Consider the following 17,886-nt stretch of genomic DNA (forward strand, 5'->3'; position numbering starts at 1 on the left):
TAGGATCTTGCCTGGGTGTGTGCTGGAAAGGGGTTCGAAGGCCTGACGCAGCAGCTCAGGGCAAGGGAAACTCAGGCTGGTAGGGATTCCGACACCTTTGGTGGCACCTGATAGTGGGGTCCAACCCATCACAAAATGAAAGCTGCAGAGGCCACTGAAAAAAAAAGGCCTGGTAGCTGTGAATCAACACCAGTTCCTTTATTGGTTTGAGATTAATGCTAGAACTGAATGAAACTCTATTGTTTTGATTTGCATGGTTTTTCACTCCCTGGACTTGTCTTTTTTCAAACAAATCTCATACTAAAAAACCAAACTCAGATGAGACAACCAAGCTTTTCCTGTTTTTTCTTGGAGAGCATGCAAAACCACGAGTAATAGCTAGTTTTGACATGAAACCATAAATCATTGCAGATTTGCTCCAAACTTGGCTGAGATTTGCTCAAAAGTGGATCCAAGTTCATTGAAAATTAATATTTGAACATATTACATGAACTAGGGCTGATTTTCAAGTGTGCAGTGGAGTTTAAAATCAGACATGTTGTATCTCTTTTTGGTTTTCATTGAGAATATTTTGCACCAGGAACCAAGGACGAGATCCTTAACTGAAATGCTGATAAGTGGAATGAAAAATACCCGAGCATTAAATGAAATCTAGTGAAGATAATATTGGGTGTTAAGCCAGACTCCTAATAACTTATTCAGTTGATTCATTTGAAAATTGATATTTTTTCCAAAGAAGCTCTATGTTGTAATAGTAGGTTGGGTGCCATGCCAGCTCTTATGTGTATTTTTTTTTTTTTTTTTACTTGACATGGCTTTGCCAAGTATATCTGGGCTTTTAAAGTCAGAGTGATTTGAACTCTGACCTAGGTAACAGGCGCCAAAGATAGTATTGAAATGTTCATTGTCTATGTATTCCTAAACTTAACTGAATCAACTTCAACCTAGATAGATAGTCAGTTCAGTGGCTCACAACAAAATGTAATAAACGAAATAACTCTAGGCTTTAATATAATCTCACACAATTGTATTACCTCCCAATTACTTTTTTGACCTTTTTAGGCCCACACTTCCCTTAAAACACACACAATCTGCAGTTTGGAATGTCCTTCACCATATACTGTGCTGAGGAAATCAATAGATTGAGCAGAATGAATATCTCACTTGTGACTTCTGGTTGTAATAATATAGTACCAGGAAAGGCATTATGCATGCCTCAGAAATAGAATAACCCATGATGTATGCCATGGGCAGAGGTGCTTGCTAGCTATTGTTTCTATTTAGTCCAGATTCTAGAGGACTCAGAAGTCAGCTATTATTTTTAAGGAGATTATTTTATTTTACTAATCCTAGCTGAGATTTTTAAAATCAGTGATGTTAGCTCAGGATTCATCTTGCTGAACTGAGGTCCTATAGACCTAATGTCCCTGCCAAATGTAGAGTTTAGTCCTGTGAGTATTCCCATTGACTTCAGTCAGACAGCTCATGGTGGTGAGCACTAGCACTCTGATCTAAGAAAGCCCTTGGGCTTGACCTCAAGAGCTCTGTTGAATGGGGATGCTTTCCTGAAATGAAGCTTTATGGTGACGGTATGCAGGGTGGGGCCTTGTGTTCAGGCAGGAATGATTTTGTCCACCACTACAATACAGCTGGCTGTCCCTTGGATGAGTGGCACCCAAGCAACAGCTAGGGCACTGCATGATCCTCATGAGTTTCAGGAGAGAAACCTTGGTCAAAGAGTGGGCAATCCTTTGCTTTTATGAAAAAAGTCATGGGATCTTTCTTGTGGGGAGTTGTACCTTTAAGATGCTTGGAGAACAACCGGTTGGAAAGGGGTTTTCTACCTTACATACAAGGTTCATGCTATGTCGTGCTGATCACTTAGGCTCAGATACTGAAAGAAGTAGGCTGCTGTCAAACTCTGGGGCTCTGAGACCTGAATCTATAAAGGGACCTAGGAATTGTGATGTCTAACTTTAAGGTGCTTAGAAAATCACTGGAACAAAAATAGGATCTACAAAGCCTGCGGTAGGGTTTGGTGTATAGATATAGGGGAGAGAAGTGCCAAAAATGGGATTCACAAAAGCAAGCATACTAGATAGGGAGGTTTCTAAATTAGTGAATGAGGGATGCTGACAAGAGGGGTGTGTGTAAGCCTTGCCCTTTCACTGAGATAGGTGCCTAAGGACTGGCTATGCTGCCAAATTAAGTTGACTTAATTTAGGTTGGCATATAGCAGCCTCAGTAATTACCTCACTTGCACTTGTCCTCTTGCTCCTTGTGTCCAGGATGCATGTCCTGACCAGAAGAGCTCTCAATGACTTTAATTGTCAGTGTGGGTTAGCTTCTGAAAGACAGCAACAGTCGATGTATGAAACTCAGTGTCTACACTGACACTGTGTTGAACTAACTACATTGACTCTCTGCCTCTTGTGGAAGTGGAGTTAATACATTTGTGCAGAGAGGCAGGTATGAGCAAAATTTTAGTGTAGCTACTAAAGAGGGTTGGTGCGAGGGACCGGTAAAAATTGGTCACCAATGCCAGACTAGATACAACTGATGTTAAAATGCTGCCCTTTTTGCTCCTCCACTGTCCGTGGCCCTGCTATAGGTCCAAACCCTACCACAGGGCTGCTGATGGAGGGTGAAGGGGAGCAAAAGGGCCTGGTGATTAAAAAGGGCCAAGGGCTCCCGGCTGCTGCAGTTTCTGGCTGCCAGCCATGAGGGACTAGCTGAGGAGGTAAGTCCCTTCTAGGGATCCAGAGCTGCCCCCACTTGCCAAAAATGCTGGGCCTGGAGCAGGGAGAACCAGTAAATCCTGGCATCTACTTTCACCCTGAGATACTTCCACAGTTAGATCAATATAAACTGCTTTATGTCTCCCTAACTCTGTAGTGCAGAGCAGGCCTAAGTGCTGAGTGCAGAGAGCTGCCTGTCTCTGGTAGTGACTCAGAACTGGGACTCCATCTCCTGCAGTTGGGCAGCTTAGGCGCTGAAGCCATTTTGTGCAAGCAAGTGTTCAGTGCCTGCCTCACTCCCCACAAATCAGCAGCAGAGACTGGAGGAGGAAGTGATGTCCATCATATAGCTTACCTCCCAGCAGTTGGCACATTCCCCTGGGATGTAGGAAACCCATTTTCAATTCCCCCTTTTCCTAACAGGAAGAAGGATTGTGAACAGAAGTGGCATACACCTCTCAGGTGAGTGCTCTAACCATGGGGCAACGGTTATTCTGATGGGGGGGGAGGGTTCCCTTAGTCTTTCAGATGAAGCTGCTCTGTGGATAAATAGTGAATGAGGAGCAGGGGGCCGAGTGGGGGGGGGGCTCTAAATGTCATCAGAGGTACCCTAAAAGGCACAGACCCTCAGGCACCTGGGGACAGGATCAGATGGAGTGGAGCTGGCACATCATTGTGACTGTGATGTCTTCCTGTCTCAAGAGAACAAGGGTATGTGAGAGACTTAGATGCCTCCTGGAATGAGGCTTAATAGCAACAGGTACCCTGAGATGGACTTATATTCCTCTCTAGTGACCACCAGTGCCAGGCACCCCCCACCACATTGTGGGAGGAGTGCCTCCCTCTATTTTCTCCATCTCCCTATGTTCCTTAGCAGCTTCTCGTCAGATTTCTCTGTTTAGCTTTGGTGGCTGTATCCTTCCATTCCCATTGGGTTGCATCTCTGGCCCCACCGAATAGCAATGCTCCCTATGGTGGGTGGAGTATCCTTGGTGCCGGGGGTAAGGTGGGAGGGGAGTGAGGTTTGATCCTGAATGGAGTAGGAAGAGAAGAAGAGAGACAGATTCATCCTCCAGCTGGGGCCAGTCTCAGAGGACTTGGTGAGTTTCAACAGGGCTCCCATTACTCGGTGGGGGACTGTCTCAGATGGGAGCTGGACCATTTCTTCATGGATCACGTTGCCTGGCTTCTGTCAGTGTCACTTTTCTATTGGGCTCCACTTCTCAACTGGGTTTCTTTACCGCTGGTGTAACAGCAGTTTGTAGAACCAGCAAAGCCCCTCCCTGGCCAGGCTGCCAGTGTCCTCGGCTGGGTCACTGATGGAGCCACCAAGTTCTCTAGCGAGGGGAACTGTGCTGAGTGCCAATGGAAGGGAAGAAGAGGGGGCTCCATCAGCATTCTACTGTCAACTCCCAATCTCCCCTGGACCAGGAATCTTCCTCCCCCAAGTCCCTCTGCTGGAGACACTGGGGGCAGGGAGGGGAGCTAGAGCTAGACCCTCAGCTCCTTCTGGCTTCAAGGGATCCTGGAGTGAAGGGATGTAGGCAAGGCCCTCAGCTGCCCCAGGAGGACAAGAAGGAACCCAAGGCCAGGAATGAACCTGGCTGGAGCATGGGTTGGAACATGATCCCCTTAAAGTCCCAGGCTCTCCACTGACCCTGGAAAAGATGAACTTGACTCAGGTCTACCTAATTCCCTTCTCTGACTCTGTTCCCCATAGGAAGGCACTCCCAACCCAGAGCCCCAGCAGCTGCAGGTCCTACAGCCTATCAGATCCCAGCCTGCTCAAGGACTGGTGTCAGGAATCTGGGGTCAGAGGTCACTTATTTCAAATTCAGGGAGAGGGATGGTGAATCAGAACAGGTCTCTGGCTGCTCCTTGTGGTGTTGGCTCCCTCCTGGGACACTCTGGACATGAGGCAGAAGTTGACACACTGTGGTGGAAGGAGGCAGATTAGGATTAATAGACTGGTGTGCATATTGTGTAAATGAACCAACCTTTATCCCCAGGGCTGAGATATTGTGCTCTGGGTGGAATAGCTGATTCATTGATCATGGTGTTTGAGAAGAGAATTGTCACAATTTGTCTCTCTAGACTGGGACAATGTTCTGTGTCTGGGCTGTTCCCATCCTTTCTAGACCCCTGATCCATGAACAGCTCATCAGGATGGAGACAGACCCCTTGCCCCTCGCTGGCTTGCAAGCCTTTGCTAAGAGGAAGGGAGCGACTGAGGGGACAATTCTCCCCATCTCCCACTCAAATCTCCATGCTTCCTTTTGGCACAGCTGGTTCTCTAAGAAGGAATCTGTGACACTTCTGTGAGCACAATCTCCTGGATCTCATGGCAGGAATGGGGGAGGTGGGCTGGTGGACAGGAGATTTGAGGCTCACTGCCAGCCAGGGTACTGACTTGAAGTTCCATCTCCTTCCTCTGTCCCTGGAGGAAGAAGGGCCTAACAGCACTGTCCTGACCAAGGAAGGCCCACTGGGGTGCAGGCTAGGAAGACAGACTGGAAATTGGATTTCCTGTCTCTTTTTCAGTTCTCTCCAGCGCTAAAGTAAAACTGCCCCCTGCTCCTCCTGACCATACTTACCTCCAAGATGTTTTGGAAACTCTCTGTGTCTGGGGACTCTGCCAGCAGGTTCCCCAGCCTGGTATGCCTGAGGTCAGACAAGGCTTTTTGAAGAGCCTGAAAAGGGAGAGACAGCCATGGGTCACCACTGGGAAATTGGGAAAACTTCTCTCTGGCAATAGCCCACTACTCGGCCAATCAGCATTAAGCTTCTGAGAAGTGGGAGGCTGAGAAGGGCCATTCTTTCAGATGTATGGCGATCTATGTCACCAGCAGAGGGGCTCAGTCTTGGAGCAATTCCAGCCCCACCTCTTTGGAACGGCCTCCCACTAAGCCATAAGGGGGGTTTGTTCTGAGGTTGCCTCTGCCTTGCACCTGTGTCCTGCTTGGCTGATGTCAGTGTCTCTGTGAGGTCACCACCTCGCCACCATGTTTCTCCAATAGACTGAGGTCCTGCAACAAGCCTTTGTGATGTCACTGGCTCACCTACCCATCCTTTGTGAGACTGATGTCCTGCCCCTAGATAGCCCCTTTGGGCACATTGACTGATCAGAATAATCAAATAAACTACAGAGTAATAATTGTTTGGAGTCATTATTGAGCAAGTATTTGAGAAGAAAAGGAATATCTGAAAGAATCAGGATCTGTGCAGAGACAATTATTGCAGAGAAGCAGCACCCAAAGGTAGAATTTTGGGCAGGTGGGGGGGGCAGCAGCTGTGTGCTCTGGGATGTGGCTTGCTTTTCATCCTGTGCCCTGGACTCTAAGGCTGTGTCTAGACTACATGCCTCTGTCGACAGAGGCATGTAGATTAGACAGATCAGCAAAGGCAAATGAAGCCGCGATTTAAATGATCGCGGCTTCATTTACATTTACATGGCTGCCGCGCTGAGCCGACAAACAGCTGATCAGCTGTTTGTCGGCTCGCCGCTAGTCTGGACGTTCCCCCTGTCGACATCAAAGCCCTTTGTCGGCAGCCCCGTTATTCCTCGTGGAATGAGGTTTACCAGGGCTGCCGACAAAGGGCTTTGATGTCGACAGGGGGAACGTCCAGACTAGCGGCAAGCCGACAAACAGCTGATCAGCTGTTTGTCGGCTCAGCGCAGCAGCCATGTAAATGTAAATGAAGCCGTGATCATTTAAATCGCGGCTTCATTTACCTTTGCTGAACAAACAAATCTACATGCCTCTGCCGACAGAGGCATGTATTGTAGACGTACCCTAAGGGAGTGAGGGGAGAGTACTTGCATTCCATTCATGCCTCTCACTCCTGGCTGGCATGCTGGGGGCAGAGCAGGATCACTGAAGGATGGGGTAGGGCCTTCGATGGAGAGAGGGCTATCTCAGGCCTAATACAGCCCTGCCTAATACAGATCCTGGGGGAACCCATTGGGCACTTCCTTACTTTGTGAGCTCCTGTGAGCCATAGTCCACCTGTGGCCTCTCTGTGCCGGAGCAAGGGGCTTTTTAAGAGAAAACCAAGGTGCTGATAATTCTAATGGCATGTCTCTCTGAGCTAGTGCACTCAGGCAACCTGGCAGCAGGGCAGCAGAGGGTGGAGGGGAGAAATAACCCTGGTAGGCTGCCTTTTTTTACTGCCCTCCTCTGCTCTAGCCCCCATGGGAGAGCTACAAGGCTCAAGTCTTACCTCCTGGCTGGATTAACTCCGGAGCCTGTGGATTTTGAGGGCTCCTGACATGGGGCTAGCCTCTAAGGCCAAAAGGGCCATAGAGAAGTCCTCCAGGAGGCTAGAGTGACTAGGAGGAAACCAGCCAATCAGAGGTCTGGAGGGACCAAACAAAAGGAGCTGCAGGACTAGAAGCAATTCACTTACAGCCCAGACCTGGACTGGAGAATGTCAGGGGTGGCTGGCTGCCAGAACCAAGGACAGCTCAGAGTGGGGAGCTGTGTAGGACATGGACTCCTGGAGGAGAAATCTTGGGAGTACTGCTCTTATATGACGTGGGGAAACTGATTGAGAGACTAAACTGGACTGAGAGTCACACTCTACAGAGGGCACCAGGATGGGCCTCTGTTAGAGGTGTACCCCGGAAGTGGTTTCACGCAAGCCTGTGAGACTCAGCTGGACGGCTGACTTGCCAAAAGGCTGAAGGCAGTGCAAGAACCTGTTTTTGGCCAAATGGGGGCACTTGCATGAGGTGTTCTAATCCATACCACTTCCCACTGGTCCCATTGGCCAGGAATAGTGATCCACAGCTAATGGGAGCTGCAATTGCCAGTGCCTGCAGAGGTGGTGATGGCCTGGCAAAGCACTCTATTTTATTGCCTACCCCTGATATAGAGTAAAGCAGCTGTGCATAAGTCCAGAAGGAAATTGAGGGGGTAGGGAACTTTTTAAATGTAGGCAGAGTGTGTGTTTTGGTATTTACAGGGTTAGGCCTCTGTTAAGTGGGAGTTTTGTGGCAGTTGTGCCTAATATTGGAATTTAGGTGCCTAAGGCTGAGGCTTAGGGGCTTTAGTCCCTTTGTGGACCTGTGCCTGAGTGTTTTCTGAACACCATATGATCCCTCTTGGGAATAAAATTACCTGAGGAAATACCCGGAAGACTCTCTGGAAACGTGGAAGTCAACTAGAGAAGGTTTAAGCAGTGCCACACCCTGTGTTTTTGGTGGGTGGCTGGAAAAAGGAAGACAGTCAGAAGTTGCTCTTAATTCTGACAAGGGCTGGCTCTGATGCACTTGATGGGATTAATAGTTTTCAGTTAACCCAGGGCACGTCTACACTTAGGGAGAGTGACAGAATTGCAGGGCACCTGGGCAAGGGATGGGGCTGAGAAGCTAGGGACGGGCAGCCCTCAGTGCCGCTTGGATCATACTGCATGGCCTCCAGCCACCCTTAAGCTCTAGTCGTGTGAATCGTTGGGCCCTAGTGCAGTTGCCTGCTTTGTCACCCCCTCCTCTGTCTACACTTAAAAATCTGTAGCAGCCCAGCTGGTCTGGAATAACTGCATCAGTGTAGTAGTGCTTCAGTGAAGATGCTGCACAGAGAGCTTCTCCTGTCACCTCTGAGAAAGGTGTTGATGGGAGAAGCCTGCCCATTGACCAAACACTGTGTACACCATGGACTGGGTGGCTATAACTGCTTTGTTCTAGGGTGTGGATTTTTCACACCCCTGAGCAATGTATTTATACCAATGTAAGTTTGTAGGCTAGCCCCGGCCTGAGGCAGAAGAAGCTAATTATGAAAAAAGTTAAAACATGTAAGGAGTTCCACCCTTTCTGAATAGACAGGAACTTCTTTAACTGTCAATGTCTCATCCAAAAAGCCCCTGCACAGCAAAGTGCACAGCATCTAATCTCTTCTGTTACTGTTTATGGACAAGTGGTAGGATGCAACAGAAGAAAGACATTGGGTATTAAGTCTAGATTCTACTAGCAGTAAGCTTTCACATTTCATGCTTATTTCTTAACAAGATTCATTGACTTTATAACCTCAGTTCTCACTGTTGGTAAAACTTGTTAAAGCCAACAAGAAGAAAAGGACTCAGCCCGACACAGAATCAGGCCATACAATGGACAAATAAGTTTAAGAAATAACAGTTATATAAGGAAGATGAGACACCCTGTAGAAATTAATTTTAATGAAAAATGAAAAATTTTCCTTTTTAATGAAAAACCCCAAAATATTTATCAGAAATGAAAAATGTTTTGGTTTTATTAAATTAGAATATTTCTTGTGAAATAGCTTTTCTCATTATTATAACACAAAATTTCACCTTTCAACAACATTACGGGTTGAACCTCTCTAGTCCAGAGCCTTCAGGACATGACTGCTGCTGAACCAAACAATTTTCCGAACTGGGGAGGTCAATATTGTCTAGCAGCATTACCAACTCTTCTACTGCTTACTGGGCTCTTAGAAGACATTTAAGGGTAAGTTAGAGCTAAATAGCAGCACAGAACACTAAGAACCAGGTCTGGTGTCTGAAAATAAACTTTGTGAGACCATGGAAACCTTGGCCATATCCATGATAAGTAGACATCTGGCTAATTGAAATCATGCCAGACTACAGGTGTTGCCAGACCAGTAAATGCTGGACTAGACGGGTTCAACCTCTAGAACCTATGTTAAAAGGTAATTATTATTAATATTACTCACACTTAGATTAACAGATTTTAAAGCTAAGAGGGACCATGAGATTATCTAGACTCGTTTCCTATATGACGCAGGCCAGACAATTTTATCCAGTTATTCATGTACTGAGCCCAATAACCTGTGTGTGACTAAAGCATATCTTCCAGAAATGCATCCAGTCTTGATCACAGCGGCGGATTTAGGGCAGGGCGAGCGGGGCGGCTGCCCCTGGCTCTGCGCTTCCCGAGGCCCTGTGCATGCGCAGTGGCACCACGGCACATGCGCCGTGTGAAAGGAGGGGCCCCGCGAAATTTCGCTGTCCTGGGCCCCGTGGCACTTTCATCCGCCCCTGCTTGATCAGAAGACTTCAAGAGACAGAAAATCCACTGCTACGTCCAGTGCTTAAACTTTAATGTCTGTGCCTTTGAAATTCCCAGATGAAAGTGCTTTAAAAACAAAAATTAAGTCCCATAACAGCCTGTGACTTACTCTATGTAAGTACTACAGCACAAATAGGCACACTGACAAAGCGGTTCTGACTTCCCCCAGCACAGTGAACTTGGGTGAATAAAACTTTTATCTGTGGAGGAGTAAGGAAGAGGTTGGTACAGGCTCAGGAAGTGATGTGATGGGTGGAATCCCATTTCTCCATAAGGAGGCCCCTGAAGAAAGGGCTTGAGGCTATCAAGTCGAAGGACACTGCAGGTGTTTGCATCTGAAACAGGAAGTGTTCAGCAGTGGTTGACTTTTTGAGACAGGTTTGTTTTTTTGAAGAAGAGAGAGACTGGCTGGGGCAAGCCCCTTGTATTCTTTTGGCCTGGGCTGCAGAAAGCCTCAAGAGCCCTTTGTTGAATGGGTGCTCCCTGAACGAGAGAGAAACAGTTGTATTAAAGTGAACTGCTTGCAGATTGAAAAGGAAGAACAAAGATTTCCCTCTGAGATCAAAGTATGCCGACTGAGGAAGGTGTTCCTAAAGAGAACCCTCCACAGCCCTACAGCAAGTCACAACTCTGTTATGCCTCCCAGAGAAATCAAGTCAGTAGGACGCCATGTGCTTAAAGTTTAAGCAGGTGCTGAAAAGCTGTGCTGGACTGGGGCCACACAGCAGACAGCACATAGAATGAATAGAGTACCAAAGCAAACCAACTGCATTTTACTGAGGGAAGTTTCTTCTCCTGCATTTAACTGATTGAACTCAATGTCTCCAGAGCATCCAGTTTACTAACCTCACACTCCTGGGCTATGTCTACACTGGCGCGATCTTGCGCCAGAGCGATGCAAATGAGGCTAAGCGTGGAATATTGCAAAGCCTCATTTGAATAGCTAATGAGCCACCATTTTTGCAAAAGAGGCTCTTGCACAAGATGGAGCTGTCTACACTGCCCCTTTTTGCGCAAGAAAAACCCTCTTGCGCAATGCCATTATTCCTGAAAATAATCAGTGTAACAGCATTGCGCAAGAGGGTTTTTCTTGCGCAAGAAGGGGCAGTGTAGCCAGCTCCTTCTTGCACAAGAGCCTCTTCTGCAAAATGGTGGCTCATTAGATATGCAAATGAGGCTCAGTGATATTCCACGCTTAGCCTTATTTGCATAGCTCTGGCGCAAGATCATGCCGGTGTAGACATAGCCCTGTTGTTTGTCTCTCTTCTCTCACAGTAAGAATACAGCAACTTCTGTACACAGAGGAAGAAAACACAATGAATATGAAGGAGAGGGGGGAGAGAAGAAAGGAGGAGGAAAAAGAAAGTCCTTTAGAGTCAGAGATAAGTAAGGAAGATCAAAGCAAGCAAGGACAACTGCAGGGAGAGAGAAATATCAGATATAGTGTGGGGCTGGAGGAAATCTTCATTTTGCAGTATTCTTTCTGGCCTTCAGCCTGGCCCCACAAAACCACTTCTATCATGCAGATGAAAGATTAGAGCCAGGGATTAAGTTGCTGAAGAACAAAGATTTACAGCTCATGAGGTACATCAGAATCTAAAATAAGATCAGTTCTGTAGCATACAGTATCTCAACCACTTTGAAAACTATGGCAAAGGAAAAAAATTCTTTACATCTCTGAGAGTAGGATTCTGTTAACTACCACAAGAAAGTGATTTCTCAAGACCACTGGAATGTGACTTCTGGTATGGGGTTCTGCTTAAAATATTCTCTTGTTTGGCGTGTGCTAAGAATGAATTTGATGGAGGGAATCCCCAAAATGGAAAAATATTTTTTCATTTTTATATGTTAAAAAGTCCTAGCCAGAGGAATAGGTTGTTGAGTTGACCAGAAAGACAGTGTCCCATTCATGCAATGTTGCTTAAATGCTGGGGTCTTTTTATTTGGAGCAAATAACAAACACACTAGATATGTTAAACCCTGGAAGGGAAGCGTACATCTGCTAGATCAGAGTCATGTGCCTGAGGAAGGTTCAGAGGACATCAAAAGGAAAGATTTTCTCAGTCGGAACACTGTGGCTGCCACCACTGCTAATTTTTCCAAAAGTGTATTGCAGATACTTCCCTGAAATGATGGTATTTAGATCTTTCCACAGTACAATGCAGCAAGCTGTCTAAGCTTGGATTTACATATGGCTGACTGGGCAATATTGCCAATATAGTACCAGCCCTGTACTCTGACTTGTTCCCAGAAAGGCAGCTACCTGGGGAAATTGGGTGAAAAGCAACACCTTACTAGAAATCTAATTATTATTATTTTTGTTGCAGTAATCTAGAGGCCTCAACTGTCATCAAGGTTCCGTTGTGCTAGGCACTGTACAAACAAACAGGTAGGGTGTGTATATACATATATGCTGCAGTTGGGGTGTGTGCTTCCCAGCATGCTTCCCACACACATGCTAGCTCTGATTGAGCTAATGCGCTTTCAATCACAGTTTCACCGGGATAGTGGCTTGGGGGGTCCAGGTAGGTTTTTACTCAGGTGGCTTGCTTGAGCCACTGCCCATGTGATCATGGTTGTTTTAGCACTCTAGGGTATGTCTACACTGCAACACTATTTAGAAATAACTAGCGCTATTCCGAAATAACTTAGTCCACGTCTACACAGCAGACAGTTATTTCGAAATAGTGTCAAAATACTGTCAAGCTGGAGGACTTCTTACTCCGACTCCTGTAACCCTCATTGTACGGGGAGTAAGGTAAGTTGGAGGAAGAGTGCTGTATTTCGAAATAAGTGCTGTGTAGACACTCCCTATTTTGAAATAAGCTTTTCAAAATAAGATATGCAATTGACGTAGCTCAATTTGCGTAGCTTATTTTGAGTTAAGTCCTGCAATGTAAATGCACCGTAACTTGAGCAGAACGAGCACACAGCTGTCTATCCATACTGGGAAGCACACTTCCAGCTGCCCTGTAGACATACCCAGAAGACAGTCCCTCAGGAGCGTAAAGTCTAAATGCTGAATGCGTCAGTCATGCGTTGTGAAGGGAAACAGAGGCACAGAGAGGCAAAGTGATTTGTCAAAGGCTCCATAACAGGTCTAGGAAGTGCCAGGGTAGAACTCAGTCCCAGTCTCTCAGTCCAGTGCTCTATCTACTTGGCCATGTTGCCTCCTCCTTGACTAGCTCAAGATGCTGGGTTCTAGAAGGGACCTGAATTCAGCTGTCTTTGCTACAGGGAGGAACACTATTAAGAAGACCCTTTGAAGGTTTGGGGAGGGAGAAAACCGGAGAATACCTGCCGCAAGGAAAAAAAGGAATAATGGATTTGTGATTATGATACATTTCTGTGTCTACTTTGTAAATATCTTTACACTTATCTCTTGGTCTAAACTTGTGAGGCAGTAGATAGTCTACAGCCAGATTCAGAATGCTACCTCTGAGGTCCAAAGCAGACTTAAAATATTATTACCCAAGGGAATGCATACTTTTAGGAAGTCTTTGTTGCTTGTCACCTGAGGTAGCAATGTCCACCACAAGTAAAACTGAAGATCCGTTTGTCTCAGAGCAAAAAGAAAATAAATTCAATAGATAGAATTTTCTTCAAAGTGCTCCTAGAACTGACTTGTGCTGCAGGGGAGTAACTCCTTCAGGGGGAAACAGCGTGCTTTCCTCTGGGCATGAGGCAAGTTGTCTTGCCCAACTAGAAAAGCACTGGTAGTTTACTCCTAGATCTGTTACAAAAGGACAGGGATTGTTGACTTTCCCCTTCCTTCTTTCATGCACCCAGGATTTTTACCAATGGGGAGAAAACCCCCAAGACAGCAGATTTTTTGCAGTGGAGATTGTTGCTGTTCTCTAGCAGGCCACCTGTCATCCTCAGTTTCTATTAGATGGACATTTACTCTTGTGGATACTAGCAGCAAGATGGCAATATTTCCCTGCAGAACTGGAGTTTCCTTGGTATCCCGAGAGTCAGACCTCGGGGATTTTAAAGCAAGGATTTGTGGAAATGAGAAGAGCCTTAGCACGGCGGGTGTTTGCTAAAGGCGAAGCTGTTAACCACAAAGCACTATTTCCGTTCCAGAGAAAGTAGGAGAACTTTCAACGGACTGTTTCATGCCATATTTGAGTGCCATGTTTGCATTTGATTTTACGCAGAGGTTAGTGGTGGGAGAGCAAATACCAAGTACCAGATCGCCTGTTAGCTGTAATAAGGGCTGCATGCCTGATTCCCCAGACAGCATGCTGAACATTTGCCCTTGCCGGCCTGGCCGTGCTAAGCAGAGTAAATAAATATATATATTTAGCTGAATAAGTGGAAAGTATTTTTTTTCTTGCTTAAAATATGCTGACATGAGCTCTGGAAAAAAGTCATTTCAGAGCAAACACTGCAAATTCCTCTCAGCCTTTGTTTAAAAAAAATAAAACAACTCATTACCTTATTGGAAAGATACGCCATTAAGATGAATATTACCCTCTTAGGGCCAAGTTCTTTTTTGTTCTTTCTCCATTTTTTAAAAGGTTACCCCCCAGTACATTTTTCAGCATAGGGAGGCAGTGTCATCTAGTGGTTAGGGCACTAACCCATGAGTCAGAAATGGTAATGCCATTGACCTACTTTGTGACCTCGGGCAAAGCTCTTAGTTTTTGTGGCCTGTTGTTTTCCTTCCTACTTTTTCTCTGATTTGTTTATTTAGAGATTGTAAGTTCTTTAGGTTCTGACTGTCCATTCCTCTATATTTGTGCAGTACCTAGCACAATGGGGCTGTTCTGAACCATCCTGTGTGTTCTACCTCTTGCTGTTCACAGATCTGGTAAACAGGGAGACTTGTAGATGGACAATGTTAGCCACTTCCAGTATTCATAGACGAGAGAAAATTGACACACTTCAAAAATACAAAGGCCTAGATGCTGCCTGCTCCTGGTGTAAGTGACCAATGGGATAGGAGAAGGATGCTGCCGCCTTATACCCTGCATGCTGAGAGGAGGCACAGTTAATTCCCTGACAGTGTTTCCTGAGGGGCTGGCCAGTCAAAAGGGAGCAGGAAGGAGGCGGGCCTTGACTCACAAGCATACATTCTGAACCAGCCAGTGGAGCAGGCTGTCTCTTTCTGGCCATTAAGGAGCTTCTGGAAGCACGGTGCCTCCTTCTCTCACTATCCCTTCAGCGCTTCCTCTTGGGCTATCTTGTCGTTCACACATCTTGATCCTATGGCATCTGCAAGGCCCCATAGTTCCCTCTTGAGTGTCTGTGTCTATCTGGTCCACACTATGCTCTTTGTACCCACCAGAACACTGACTGAGACCATTGCCTCTGTTTCAGTAATCACTCTCCACAAGAACTAGTCACACAACACTACCCACACCTCTTTCGAAAGAGGCTTTTTCGAAAGAATCTTTCGAAAAAGAGCATCTAGACTGCAACCAGTACTTTCGAAAAAGCAAGCCGCTTTTTCAAAAGAAAGCACCCAGGCAGTCTGGATGCTCTCTTTCAAAAACGCCCTGTTTTTCGAAAAAAGGCGTTCTTCCTCGTGAAATTAGCTTTACTGCCGTCGAAAGAAAATACGCGTTCTTTCAATTTAATTTCGAAAGAACGCGGCTGTAGTCTAGACACAAGTGAAGTTTTTTCGAAAAAAGGCTACTTTTTTCGAAAAAACCCTTGAGTCTGGACACAGCCTAAGAGTTCATCACAGGAACAGAAACTTAAAGTTGGCCCAGAAGAGAGAGGAGACTTGACAAAACCCAGCAAGAGCAGCATGGTCCAGGCCAAGGTTGCCACACTAGCAGGGACTGGCTGGCAATGTCATTTAAAGGGCAGCATATTTTTAATGCAGAAGCAAGTGGCTTTTAGAAAATGGCACTAAGGAAGATTTTGATCCTTTTAGGTTTAAATGCATACTACTTATGGGTGGAGATTAAGGGAAAGGGAGGTATATTTGGAGAAACTGATGTCAGATCTGTAGCAAAAGCTGTTCACTGGCAGGCACATAGCAGTAGCAAAGAGGGAAAGAAATATCCAGGAAATCATAAAGCATAAGCCCAGAAGTCAACAGGTTCCGTGAAAGTAACAGTCAAAACGCAAAAGTTAAATCTTACTAAGCTACTACCCAAGAATCTCTAAACTTTCAGACGCCAGCTTTATCCAATATGCGACTGCTCTTCTCTACTCAGGTTATGGGAAGATGTTTGTGGAATTCAACCCAGATGTCCATAGTCTTTTAAATCTAAACCTTTCTGAAGCACTAGACCAGCAAGATGCGCAGGTTTTTAAACCACCAGGTACCAGTCTGTTAATGACACAGCAGATAGCAACAGATAAGATTAACTGACTAAGCTAAGGGAAGAGAAACAAGCCAGGGTAATGGAAATATGAAAGGGAGAATTGTGACTACCAGCTAAATACTCCAGTCTTGGGATTATTTTTCTTTTCTTTTAGGTTTTACTGTTTGGTCTGAAATTCTAGTTTTCTTCCCCCAATCTTGCAAGTCTCCAGAATGGGTTAGGAGGGTACTAAAAAAGTACTGGCCGCATCTGCTGTGGCACTGTGATGTGTGTGGTCACTACAGACATAGACCCTGGCCCCACGAAGTCAAAGCAGATATGCAGTGAGATGAGTTGGCTGTGCAATGGAGCCACTAAAGGCGGGGCAGTTCATTGCCTGGCTCTGATTTGTTTCTGGGCCAACAGATGTAGTCAAGCCAAGGAGGACCAAGCCAGTGAAAATAATTACTGGCATTATTCCTTGGCATATGTTCATATGTCTCAGTGCATTTTACATGCCTAGAGCTAGCTTTGAAGTGCTGGCTGATGTTTGAGCACGTAGAGGTGAAGCAGACCTTGGGTTTGGCTCTGCTCTCAGGTTTTATGGCTTGCCCAGTTCGACCAGGGATTGCAACAGAAATGATCGGAGTGTAGATACTGTGGTGACAGATGCAATAGAAATGGATAGGGACTAGTTTCTGAATTATGGAACTTCCTTAATCCTGGAGAACCTCATGGTTCTGTGTTGATTAGAATTGCATTGTGGCCTATCTGTAGGCTATTTTGGAACAGCTTTCTTATTCCAGAACCAGACATGTCTATCTTCTACTGAAGATGACATGGGAGGAGCCCCTCCCTTGTATTCCAGTAACTTGGCTTCGGGTGTCCAGTCAGTAGATCTGACTGGACACCATCAGGCTCCCTTTTCATCTGGACTTTCTGGTCCAAAACCAAACACCTGGGCCACCCTACTTGGGATTACGCAGAAACTGTTCTAGGAGAAATTTGCATAATATTGAATCAGCAAACACAGGGTGTGAACTAAACATTCGGATGTGAAAAAAGAAAACTGGCAGTTGGCCAGATACCAAAATGGAAAACACTAAGAAACTACATTTAAACATCAAGGACACTTTCCTTGGGATGTGGGGGAGGGGAATAGTCTCCAAAGGGACAGAACTAGAGATTTGAGTCCTTTATCCATGTTACAAAGGCAACATGGGCGGTGAAGATACAAGCTTCCTCCCAGCATCTTTCCAGCCTGTTTCTCTGCCAAGAGGGTCATTCATTCTCGGTCCATGTGCATTCTCTGCAGGAGGCATCTCTCAAGGATGGGGCAGTAATAGAGTGCTTTTCAAAGGCAGAACTGAACTGATATTGCTAAGTCATTCCTCCTGGACCACTGAACAATAATGAGGTGGGATCTACTTCTGCTCATTACTGACATGGTTCAAATGAATTCTCTCCATCTAGAGAAGGTTTGTTTTCCTGTTACAACACCTTACCTGTGCAGCCCCTCTTGAATAATTGTCCATTGTACCCCATCTTGTGACCTTTGGTCTATGTGCCTTGAGGTTCATATTTCCACCCATCCATGGTGGCTGAGACAGAAGAAGAACAAATCTGAATGTCATTCCATTGCTTGGCTGATGGCACAGGGGGCCCTGTTTGTTCAGAATATTGCAAAGGACAATATTTTAAACCTGCATAGTTGCATGTAAACCAGTGGCATCCTAAAATTCTTCTCCCTCCTGGCTCTTATCTACCAAGCTGGATGGTATGAGGAGTTCCCAGGCCAGCCCACAACATTTTGGCACCTGAGGCGCGGAGCTCAAAT

The 17,886-nt window shown here is 45.9% G+C and overlaps 2 long non-coding RNA genes across 4 annotated transcripts in view; one reads left to right on the top strand and one right to left on the bottom strand.

The window, feature by feature from the left end:
- Positions 1 to 17,886, top strand: part of LOC112546245 (uncharacterized) — an 89,013-nt gene that overhangs the window by 2,196 nt on the left and 68,931 nt on the right. The window contains exons 1-2 of one of the 3 annotated variants that reach the window (XR_012901881.2): positions 5,795 to 5,995; positions 12,114 to 12,175. This is a non-coding gene — a long non-coding RNA (uncharacterized LOC112546245). Of the gene's footprint in view, positions 1 to 5,794; positions 5,996 to 12,113; positions 12,176 to 17,886 lie in introns of those variants that run through there. The other 2 variants (XR_012901883.2, XR_012901882.2) reach the window with 2 other exon arrangements.
- Positions 4,546 to 5,711, bottom strand: LOC112546246 (uncharacterized). Its single transcript, XR_003089894.3, has 3 exons — positions 5,621 to 5,711; positions 5,333 to 5,428; positions 4,546 to 4,671 (listed from the first exon to the last, which is right to left on the bottom strand). It is a non-coding gene; the product is annotated as an uncharacterized LOC112546246 (long non-coding RNA).

Source organism: Pelodiscus sinensis, chromosome 2 (genome assembly GCF_052426305.1).
Source record: "Pelodiscus sinensis isolate ZL-2025 chromosome 2, ASM5242630v1, whole genome shotgun sequence".
NCBI lineage: Eukaryota > Metazoa > Chordata > Testudines > Trionychidae > Pelodiscus > Pelodiscus sinensis.